This window comes from Alligator mississippiensis, chromosome 1 (assembly GCF_030867095.1).
Source record: "Alligator mississippiensis isolate rAllMis1 chromosome 1, rAllMis1, whole genome shotgun sequence".
NCBI classification, from domain to species: domain Eukaryota; kingdom Metazoa; phylum Chordata; order Crocodylia; family Alligatoridae; genus Alligator; species Alligator mississippiensis.
In genome coordinates, this window is record NC_081824.1 from 301,315,422 (window position 1) to 301,326,946 (window position 11,525).

Below are 11,525 nucleotides of genomic sequence, written 5' to 3' on the forward strand. Positions count from 1 at the left end.
ATTTTTAAGGAGAAAGTCCTCTTGACCTTTCCACTGATGATTGTTGCTTATAAAAATCAGTCTGGATCAATGAATCTTGATTCTGGGGCTCTCCATCCTTTTCTCCATTTCATACCTAAGCTCAGGTAAGTGCAGACCTTTACAAAGTCCTGCACTTAGGACAGAACAATTCCATGCACCATTACATTTTGGGAGTTGACTGGCTGGGCAGCAGCTCTGCAGAAAAGGACCTGGGGGTTACAGTGGACAAGAAGCTGAACATGAACCAACAGTGTGCCCTTGTTGCCAAGAAGGCTAACAGCATACTGGGCTGCATTAGTAGGAGTGTTGCCACCAGATCGAGGGAAATGATTATTCCTCTCTATTCAGCACTGGTGAGGCCTCATCTGGAGTATTGTGTTCAGCTTTGGGGCCCCCACTATAGAAATGATATGAACAAATTGGAGAGAATCCAACAGAGGGCAACAAAAATGGTTAGCGGGCTGGGGGCCATGACTTCTGAGAAGAGGCTGAGGAAGCTAGGCTTATTCAGTCTGGAGAGGAGAAGACTGAGTGGGGATTTACTAGTAGCCTTCAACTACCTGGGCCTCCAAAGAGGATGGGAGCTGGACTGTTCTCAGTGGTGGTAGATGACATAAAAAAGAGCAATGGTCTCAAATAGAGTGGGAAGTTTAGGTGGATATTAGGAAAAACTTTTTTAACTAGGAGGGTCATTAAGCACTGGAACAGGTTATCCAGAGAGGTTGTGGAATTTCCATCCTTAGAGGCTTTAAGACCCAGGTAGACAGAGCTTTGACTGGGATGATCTAACTGGGGCTGGTCCTGCTTAGAGCAGCGGGCTGGTCTACGTGACCTCCTGACATCCCTTGCAACCCTAATTGTCTATGATTCTATGAATCCTTTTCTCCATTTTGTACCTATGTACTTGCGAGGGCAGACCCCAAGTGGTGGCCTCTGGAGGGTTAGCTGTGTCTGTAGTGTTAGATCCTCTTGATTTTGGCTTCCATCTTGTATTAAAAGATGCTTTAGACTAGCTCTGAAAACAGATACTGTACCATGCATGTTCCTGGGTTACTAAACTTGTGTAGTATTTGCTTCATGTTAATAAAATAACCTCGTTCAAATCCAGTGAATCCAGCATTCCACTATTTAAAAATCATAAAGAGAGGTTTTGAAAAATTTGCAACAATAATTGCTTCTGTCTTGAGATTTTACATGTCCAATTTTCAGATAGAAGTACTATAAGTGCACTGTCACATGCTTTCTTATAAAAAAGGTTTTAAATGATACATATATGTGGGCAACCAAGATGATCAGAGGTATGGAGTAGCTGCCATTCAGGAGACAGTAAAAAGGCTAGGATTCTTCAGTTTGGAAAGGAGAAAGAAGGTTGTGGGGCAGGGGGGATATGACAGAAGTCTACAAAATCATGAGAAGTGTGGACAAAGTGAAGTCCCAAATCCCAGAATACTAGAATATTCACCAATCCCAGAATATTAGAACTAGGGAGCACTCACTGAAATGAGCAGGAGACAGGTATAAAAGTAACAAGTAGAAATACTCTTTTTGTGCAGTTAAGTTGTGCAACTCATTACCATAGGAGTTTGTAGAGAGCATAGCCTGGTTCAAAAAGGGTGTAAATAAGATCATGGATGATAGCTTCATTAATAACTATTAAACAGAGTACTGTAGTCAGGGATGCATCCTCTGTTATCTCTATACCAGTGATTTTCAATCAGGATGCTGGGGTATCTGGGAGTCCTGCAAGATCCTTTGAAGGTGACACAGGAAGTGTGAGGAGATAAGTGAGGTGTGAGGAGGTGAGCTAACTCAGGCTCTTCCTGCCTGGCTGCTCCCACTCCCCCACTGCCTGACTCCTATGCAAGGAGGTAAGTACAGTACATTAGTTTTTTAATGGGATTTGGAGGGGTTATGGAGGGCTGCCTTCAATCCACTGAGGGGTGCCTTGTGTCTAAAAGGTTCAGAAACACTGCTTTAAATCAATGGCGGTGGTTACCAGGGAGATAGATCACAGGGGATAGATCATGCCCTCTGAAGCAGAGGTCAGCAGCCTCTTGAGGGCATGGGTCAGACCTTGTGACCTGCCCATGATGGTAGGCCATAAGTATCTGGCCCCTTCCCACTCCCATCCACTAGCAGCTAGCACTCACACTCGCTACAGATGCCTGGTCTTCCTGCATAAAAGAGAGCGCAGATGCACTGGAGCTGTAAAGTCTGTAGTGGAGGGAGTGCTGCAGAGGTGATGGGAGGTACAGTGCAGCTCTGTGTCACTGATTTCCTCCACCTGATTTTCATGGGCTGGATTAGACCTCTTCATGGGCTGGTTCCAGCCTGTGGATTGTAGGTTGCTGACCCTGGCTCTAAAGCACTAACTACTACCACTGTCAGAGACAGGATATTGGGCTAGCTGGACCATTGGTCTGACCCAGTATGGTAGTTCTTATGTGTGCATAATGCATACTTTTCATTAATCATAGTGTTTATGGTTTCCTTAAATGGGAGAATTTATTTTATGACAATGAAATGAGTATCAATACAGTACCTTCCTGTTAACCTTGGGAAGAGACACAGGGTCCAATTCTAATGTCTTCATTTCATGAACATTAGAGAGAAACAGGATTTTGTAATGCATTCAGTTTTGAAGAGCAAACCTTTTAAAGATATAGGGCCTTTGTACATGTCACAAAATTGGCCTTTGAAGCAGCTTAAATGCCCTTTTGCACTGCTTTAATGGTGTTGCTGTTTGCACGCTTGGCAGCGTATTCTGCTTTAAATGACTTTGTAATGTAGCAAGATAAAACACCTCTGAGGTGTTTTAGTTTGCTACATAACAAAGTGCAACAGTGCACAGGGCGCTGGAAGCCCACTTGCTCAGGGAAGCTCGGGCTTGGTGGGCTTCCAGAACCCTGTGTACCGTCTCCACCACCAGCACACCCAGCTGTCTTCCTGCCATCTTGCTGCTCTGCCCCAGGGGCAAGTCAGCCATTCCTGATTGTGATAGTTACAGATAACCAAATGTTGGAAAGCACGGACATTGATGCCAAACTTAAAAAGCAAACATTTGATAGTCATTGCTACTGATCCACAAGCAACTCTATTTCTGACCTTGTATCAGTGCCTCTCTCTCATATGTCCACTAACAATCCCCTATGCCTGGGTAGCATCCTTGTTTTTGCAATGAACCACAAGGCTTTCACTACCACATGGTAAATAAAGTTAAAAAACATAAAAAAAAACTCCAGGAAGCTATAAGATTACTAGAGTAATTGCTCACTGTTTGGGCTCTAATTGATACTATAAAAACCAGTGATGTACCATGCTATAAATAGATGACCATAGGAGAATAGGGCTGGAAGGGACCAGATGAGGTCATTTAATCCAGTCCCTTGCTCAAGGCAGGAACATCCCTGAGTGAGCCATCCCAGCCAAGTGTCTGTCTAACCTGCTCTTGAACACTTCCAAGGACAGAGATTCCACAATTTCCCTACATAGCCTTTTCCAATGCTTGCCCACCCTCATAGTTAGAAAGTGCTTCCTGATCTCCAATCTCAGTTTCCCCTGCTGGAGCTCAAGACCATTGCTCCTAATCTGTCCCCTACCGCCACAGAGAAAAGCCCATTTCCATCCCCTCTGTATTCAGATATTTGAAGCCTCTTATCAAATCCCCCCTTGGTCTTCTTACTTTCACACTGAATGAACATTCCCATCATAATTATGCAAGGGCTATCAATCTAAATATTATTTCCACTGACAGTTGAGTTGAGAGGAAGAAAAATTAAATTTTCTTATTCTACAGGGGTGTATGTTGTAGCGTGTTGGTCTAAGGACATGGGGAAAAAAAATTCCCCCAACCATTTACATTGGTTTAATAAAAGATATCAGATTCATCCAAAGAACCTTGCCTGCCTTTTCCTATTTTTGCACATATCTTCAAGAAACAACATGAAACTGAATTCTCTTGGCAACTATTCCAGCATAAATCAAAGGGCCTAATTTACATTTCCACAAATATCTATGGATTGGGATACTCACATGATTTGTAACTTTCTGAAGTGTTTTAGATACCATGTCATAACAGAGATGTTAAGCAGGGATATAGATAGGGTCAATGTTAAGGCTCTTTGTAGTTGGACAGTTCCTGGCTTGAAGTGTTTGATGCTTAACCTTGAGCTTTTAGATTTATAAATGTTAATTTTTTTCATTTTAAACTTCTAATGTTCTAATAATTTAATTGGCCAGGTCTTACTGTCACAACTGTCCTATTGTGGTGATATACAATGTGCAGGAACAGCTTCTTTCTGGGAGGATGAGATTTCTGGTCAAAATTGGGGAAAAAACAAATCTTGCCCTCTCCAGAATTGGCAATAGTCTGTTGGCTAGGGACATAGGAGTCAAAGACCTTTAAAGGCACTGATTTGCACCAGGCAAAACATGGACTTGAATCTAGGTTTCCCATAACCCAAATGAATACATTGTCCATTGGCTACTCTCTTTCTCTTTTTTCCTCTTTCCCTCAATTATTCCGTCTCCCCTCACAAAGGTCTGTTGTGCAGTGGAACAGCTTAGAACAGTTGATTTTTGGGTTGCAAAGTGTGTCTGGTATTTTCTCTGTCTCTTATTAACTAACTCAAGCTGTAATAATAACCTTAAGCAATTTGACTTTATGACCCCTTTCTACTGAAAGGGTACATTACCCAGTGTCTGCTTTGAGACATGCATACGTCTCACTGGAGCCCTCATACATCCGTTTACACACACCCACGCAGAACCACAAAAGAAGCAACAGAGATTGTGAGGGCTCATTGCAGCAGATATTGTTAACCGTGCAATGCAGTGTATTTTTATTATGTGGATATCATTATGCACAAACAGTTCAAAGCTTTTAAAAAAACAAGCGCCTCAAGTTGGGGTTGTATAGTTACTTATAGGCAGCAGAACATGTGACCTGATTTTCAAAAGGTTTGAGCACCTGCTACTCCCAGAGAAGATAGGGCTGCTTCTGGGTAATAAGAGTATTTTACTGTCAGGTCATTTGTCTAATTGCATTAGGAGCTTAGCTTTAGGCATATATTTTAAAAAGCTCATGGCCACCTTATTTTATGTTTAAATAAGTCTAAATTAATAGTACTGAAGGCTAAGATTTTCTTCTGGTCATTGGTTAGGAGTGGGATAAATGAAATCATCCTATGTTTAGTGTCAAAACCAATTTTAGCAATACAGTACTTAGATCAATATTAAGTTTTCCACTGTTGTTTCTTAAGTAATTGTCCCATGCTATGGGAAAAGAATAATAATTTCAAGTGAAATTGCATGCAAAACTGTGGATGTTTCCTCTAGGTCATTTTTAAAAATTTCGTAATATTAGGTTAGATAAAATACGTAAATGCAGATCCTGAGATGCAGGCAGGAGCGGGGGAGGGGGAGGGGCCAGGGGGTGTGGGGAATAGGTGGTTATTGATGTATCAGCATTTAATAAATATGTTAAAATGAATTGGAATGTGACCATAATAAGCAATGATAGCAGAATATCATTTATCAGAAACTGTGTTGGTCAATATCTTGGGCTGGTCATGTCCTAGTGGAGTTGGAAATGCATGTTTGCTAAGCCGTACTGGTTCCTTGATACTAAGATCTCTTTTGCAATTATCACAATTAACAGCTGGTAGCAATATGAGGGAAACAAAGAGAATGCTAGGTCTCTCTAGTGACCATCAAGTAGCAGAGACCCAGAATTCACCATATCATTTGACCTGCAGGTATATCCTCAACTGGGGGAACTGTGGCAAAAACTAAGCCAGTATTGTTTTTACTGTCAGATTTTTTACATATCTATGTCATATGCTGGATAGAGTAAAGTTCAGCGCAATATCCAAAAGACTAAGGACTGTTACTTCATTACCACATCTGAAATTCTCTACTAACCTGATACAAAAGAACCTTCTGTAAAGAAAATTGGATTTATGGGTACCTATCTTGCATAAAATGACCAGACTGACTTTGTGCATTGCAGAGCAAACATGAAACATGCCCCTGTGATTACATCTATTGCCATAGAGTCATGGCTCCCTAGTTGAAACTGAATCTTAATGTCCTCATTTATTTCTGTATTGGATGCCTAGCTATGTGAAGATGTGGTTTTGCAGCTGCCATTGCCCATTCCTTTAAATAACATATACATGTGGGCAACCATGATGATCAGTGGGTTTTAGGACACCATAAACCAGGTTCAAGAAATCTTTCCCTAGGGATTTGATGGGCTCATAGCACAGACGGTGAATGGATTTCACTTGCCATCTTGCTTTCAACAAACTACTGGACCAAGCCCAGGCTCTGGCCAGCACAAATGTAAGAACTAACCACACTATCATGAAAGCAGACTTGATTTTGGGCAGATTGTAATTTTTAATAGCTCATAGATTCATAGCTCTAGATGTAGTTCTGGGACTGCCATAGTTGGGAAGCACCCACCCCAGAACAGTCTAATTTTTCTTGTCACATCAACTCCCCTGGTGTTTGTGGGAGCTCATATTTCCTACTTCTCTGTGCAATATAAACTAAGATTGTTGGTCTGTAAATGGCTGTTCTCTTGTGAAATGATTCAGTGCAGACAGGCCAACATGAAACTAGTATCCCTTCCTAGTTTCTTGAGACTTCCCCTTAGAATCCTGTTCCGACTCACTGTTTGAGTTGGCCTTTTTCACAGTTTCCATTCAGATATTTCTTAATAAGTCATATGATATGAAGTGTTGGTAAACAGGTTCTTTGCAAATTATTGTTCTTTTCTTAATGCGTGTAACACAGTTGATATATGATGGCAAGGAACTGAAGTCAGAGATGTAGCAAGCTCATTTAGTGCCCAGACTGGTGAGGGAGAGGGTGGCTGACCACTGTAGATCACTGCTGACCACAGTAGTGAGGGTTGTTGGGGTAGCGAGTGGAAGGGAAGTTTTTCCTGCCTGGGCTTTCTACACACAGAAGGCATCTGCTGCTGCTGTTCCTGCTATAGCAAAATCAGCGTGGGTGGCAGCAGCTCCATGGCACTGGCTGTCTGGAAACTGCCTCTTGTGTTCTGTTCACTCTCCCCTACCTTCCCAGTTCTGGTCCCCACACCTCAGAAAGGATATGGGAGAATATGTACAGAAATAGGAAACATGGATGATTACTGGTATGGAGAGGCTTCCATATGAGAAGAGACTAAAGATGCTAGGCCTATTCAGTTTAGAAAGGAGATGCTTGAGGGTGGACATGATAAGGGTTTACCAAATACTAAAAGGCAAAGAGAAATAAATAGCGATTTATTAATTACTCTCTTACACAATATAAGAACTAGGCATCACAAAGTGAAGCTAGTGGGTAGTAAGTTTAAAACTAACAAAAGGAAGTGCTGTTTCACACAGGTTGTAATTAAAGTGTGGAACTTATTGCCCCCAGATGTTGTGGCAGCTGACCATTTAGTCAGATTCAAAAAGGGATTGGACAAATGCTTGGAGAAAAGGAGCATTAATAGCTATTGAGCATGGGAGTTAGGGGGACAGCCTCTGGATCAGAATTTTCTAGATCTTAAATGCTGGAGGCTGCAAGTGAGAGAGGAACAGTGGGGAAAAAAACCCTGGTCATACCCTGTCCACTCTCCCTTTCAGCATCCACCCTCTGTCACGGTGTGGCACAGGATACTGGGCAAGATGAACCTATGATCTCACCCAGGAAATGACAGTTCTTATGTTCCTATTCATATGTGTTGCAATGAAGCAGAGTAAGGTAACTGGTGCACAATCTCTTTAAGAGAGACAAAGGAAGTGCCTTGAAGTTCTTGCTCTCTGGTTACTACAGCAAAAGCTCTGTTATCTGGCACCCAGGGGGAATGGGGGGTGCCGGAAAACCAAATATGCTGGTTACCCTCCTGCTGCATCTGGTGCATCAGTGTGCCGGGAGACAGGCACTGTGCCGCCCCTCCCTTGGCATCAGTGTGCTGGGGGACAGGGAGGAGGATCCTGCGCAGGCTGCTTTGCTCCGGGCCGTGGCCCAAAGTGAGACTTGGTGAAAATGGAAGTCCCACTTCCGGTTTCACTTTTGCCATGTTGACCGGCATGCCAGTTAATAGAGCATGCCAGGTAATGAAGTGCCAGATAATGTGGCTTTTACTGTATGTGTATGCATGAGTCCTGGGAGCAGAGTGGGCTTGAAATGCCTGATTAGTTTACCTATTCTTTATAGATCTTCAATGCTGTGAGTGCTATAAACCAAGCCCATACATAGTGTCAAAAGAAAATAAACTAATTATGGCTTCATGCAAAATAATCCAAAAAATATAATGCCTATATGCTTTGAAACTGGAAGCATTGAAGAGAACTGGACATGTTAGGGTAGCTTGTCATAGTTTATGCTTTAAAGTTCACCTGTTTATAGAGTGGTGAATTATAGCATTATGTTACCTTTTTTTTTTTTATATTCAGCCTAAAGTTCTGTATAGCCTCATTCTTATCTGAACTTTTCATTTTGCTGGTGTTTGGAATATCAGCTGGCCTTGTTTTTTGCAAGCAGCTTATGGCCTTGAGTTTGCTTGCATGAAGTTTATTTCCTTTTTCTGTTATTGTGAGAAGTTTTTATAACACTACATAGTAATGGTTTTGTTACTGGCTCAAATGAACTGAACTTGGCACTAATCAGCTGAATCAGAGGGATGAAATGATTGGATATGTTAATGAAAGTTGATAAAGGAGACCAATGGACAATGCTTAAAGTAAGACACCGGAAAAAGGCCAAATTAAGAGATGTGCTCATAATGGGGATGTTGAACAAAGGAATATGCTGACAGGATAAAATATGGACAATATGCTGACTGCAGAGAGACCAATCCAAAAGCAAGAAGTCATCAAAGGAGTCAAGTTAAAGAAAAGAGTAAAAGGGGGAAGCAAGAAAATTAAGTGGGTCATTGTTGTCATCATCATTTTCATCATGAATCCAGCTTTCAACACCTGTCTGGATCATCCCAGCCAATGACGCACCCCTTGCTTCAGGAACTGAGTGGCCATCTTTTCTGTGAAGCAAAGTAATATCTGGGATTGGGTGAGATCATTGTACTAAGTGTTTTTCTCTCTCTGAATATAGAAACTGCCAAGATAATATGTGTTGTACTAATAAAGTTAAACTTTGATTTTTAGGACACTTGAGTTGTTTATGTTCATATTTCATGTTCCATTTAAGGGTTAATTGTGCATTAACGATCCATAATCACTATCTGCTGGTCAGTGGTGTGAACAGACAAGGTGGAAGGATTTAATGGAACTCATCTTCAAAGGACTTGAGGCATGTAAGTAGTCTCCCACTCAGAAAGGTTCTCATTTTCTAATGTGTATCAGGTGAAAGGAGGGTATATCTGCAGAACATGGGTCTCTAGTGGCAATCTCCCTGAAGCAAAAGAAGAAAAATCCAGGGGCTGAGCTACCTGAAGCCCATTCTTTTTCAAAGGATAATATCTCCATGAAAAGAAAAAAAAAAACTGATGAGAGAGTAATCAGAGGGCTCTTAAGACAACTATGAATGGATTACCCAATTGCAATTCATTTTGAATGTTGTACATTCACAGAGGAGGGTGGGATGTTAAAGGAGAGAATCTTAAAGGATCAAGCTCAGAAGAAATATAAGAAAAAATTACAAATGGCCAGTAGAGCAAAGCCATTAGAGTAGCCAGGAGACTTCTAAAGAGCAGGCAAATGTTCTCACTAGTCTCACTCATGATATGCATGTAATCAAGCAGAGGCATGACTTACCATAAGAAATACACACACCAAAGAAACCTGGTTGCAAGGATTCCAGCCACAAGCAACAGTAAAAGGAAAGCATGTAGTAAAAGTCAAGATACAGCAGGTTTATAATACACATGGCCTGCAAAAAGAATGCCCTGCACTAGGGAAGATATGTACAAAACACCATGAAGCAAGCCATTTTACATCAGCATATCACACAACCAAACAGAAAAATACAGAACATAATGTTTACAATTGGAGAACACTTCCAGGGGTTGGAGCTAGAAAAATGATGCATTACTTTTTTGGATATAGTTCAGAATAAGGAGAAGGAGGCATATGGAACCAGCTTAATAAGTCCAGAAGAAATAACTATAACATTCAAAACTGACACTGGGGCACAAGTGTGTTTTATCATGGAGATAGACTATAGGAAAAGTTCAGTACACATAATAGCACTGACATTGTCTGCATTAGTCACATCAGAGATTGTGAGCAGGATGTGGATAGCAATGTTAAATACCAATATAAGAAAAAATATTAAAATCTAGATTTCTTTGCAATAAAATGCCAGTAAAACCAGTAGTCGATCTGAAAGCCTTAAAAATCATTACAAAAATCCTCATAGTGGTGGAATTCATAAAAAGACATGAGGATTTTTTTCCCTCACAACAGAGGAAATTAGAATTTCCTGTTGTGGTAGATGGCATGGGATATCTATTGGGAGACTGCAAAATCAAGCTTCAAATTCAGTGTTAGTTGTGCATTCACCCTGATAGCTTTAATTTTAAAGTCCAAAGTAGAGAAGGACCCCTAGCAAATATAATTGATGTAGATAGAACTGAAAAATAGAGGCGTGATTGAAATAAATTAGCTTGGTGCATCAGAAAAGAACTCGCTGGTCTGATCCACATAGGCATAAACCCTCTAGACTAAACCTAACAAAAAACCTGAAACGTCAAGCAAGGCCTGTCAAGCTATCGCTCTATGTGACATCACTTCTCTGCAGTTAATGCATTTAGTATATGAAAGGTTTAGAATTGATACTGAAAGGTTAGATGGGACAAAGAGAGCAGCAAATTAAGACTTCATGGCTGCCTATACACATGCTCATTCACGTTCCAATTAAAACGCTCCAGCATCACCTCATTGTCACGTGTATTAAGCCCTCACACATTTTAAAATGGCTGCGGGAGTGCTTTATCTAAACCTCATCAAATAAGCTTTAGATAAAGCATCCCGCAGCCATTTAAAAATGCATGGAGGTTTAATATGTGGCTGTCTTGGAACTGCTCTAATTAACCCTCCCCCCACCCCTGCCCCTCTTTCTGAGCACATGTATAGGCAGCCCATTTGAAATATGGTGTTTCAAGAGGATGCCCTTTAGTGTATCATCTTCACAAAAGGTATTTCAGAAGAAAGTATGTAAAGCTACCAGAAGGACTGATGGGAGTCAACGTGATCATCAGTAATACTGTTGTACAGGACAGCACCAGAGAGGAGCACAGCAGAAATCAAATAGCACTACTCACAAGGTTCAGAGGGTGCAACTGAAAACTGAATCACAACATGGAGCAGGGGTGCTCAGTCTTTTTGCTCTGTTGGCAGTGCCTGTTCCATCTGCAGGTTGGATCTGGCTGGTCGGCCCCATCCAGTGTGTGGGGTGGGCACAGCTGTGCCTGATTCAGCTGTGGGGGCTGGAGAGTGTGGCCCAGCACCAGTCCAACTGCCTGGGAAGCAGGGGTGTGGCTAGTCCAG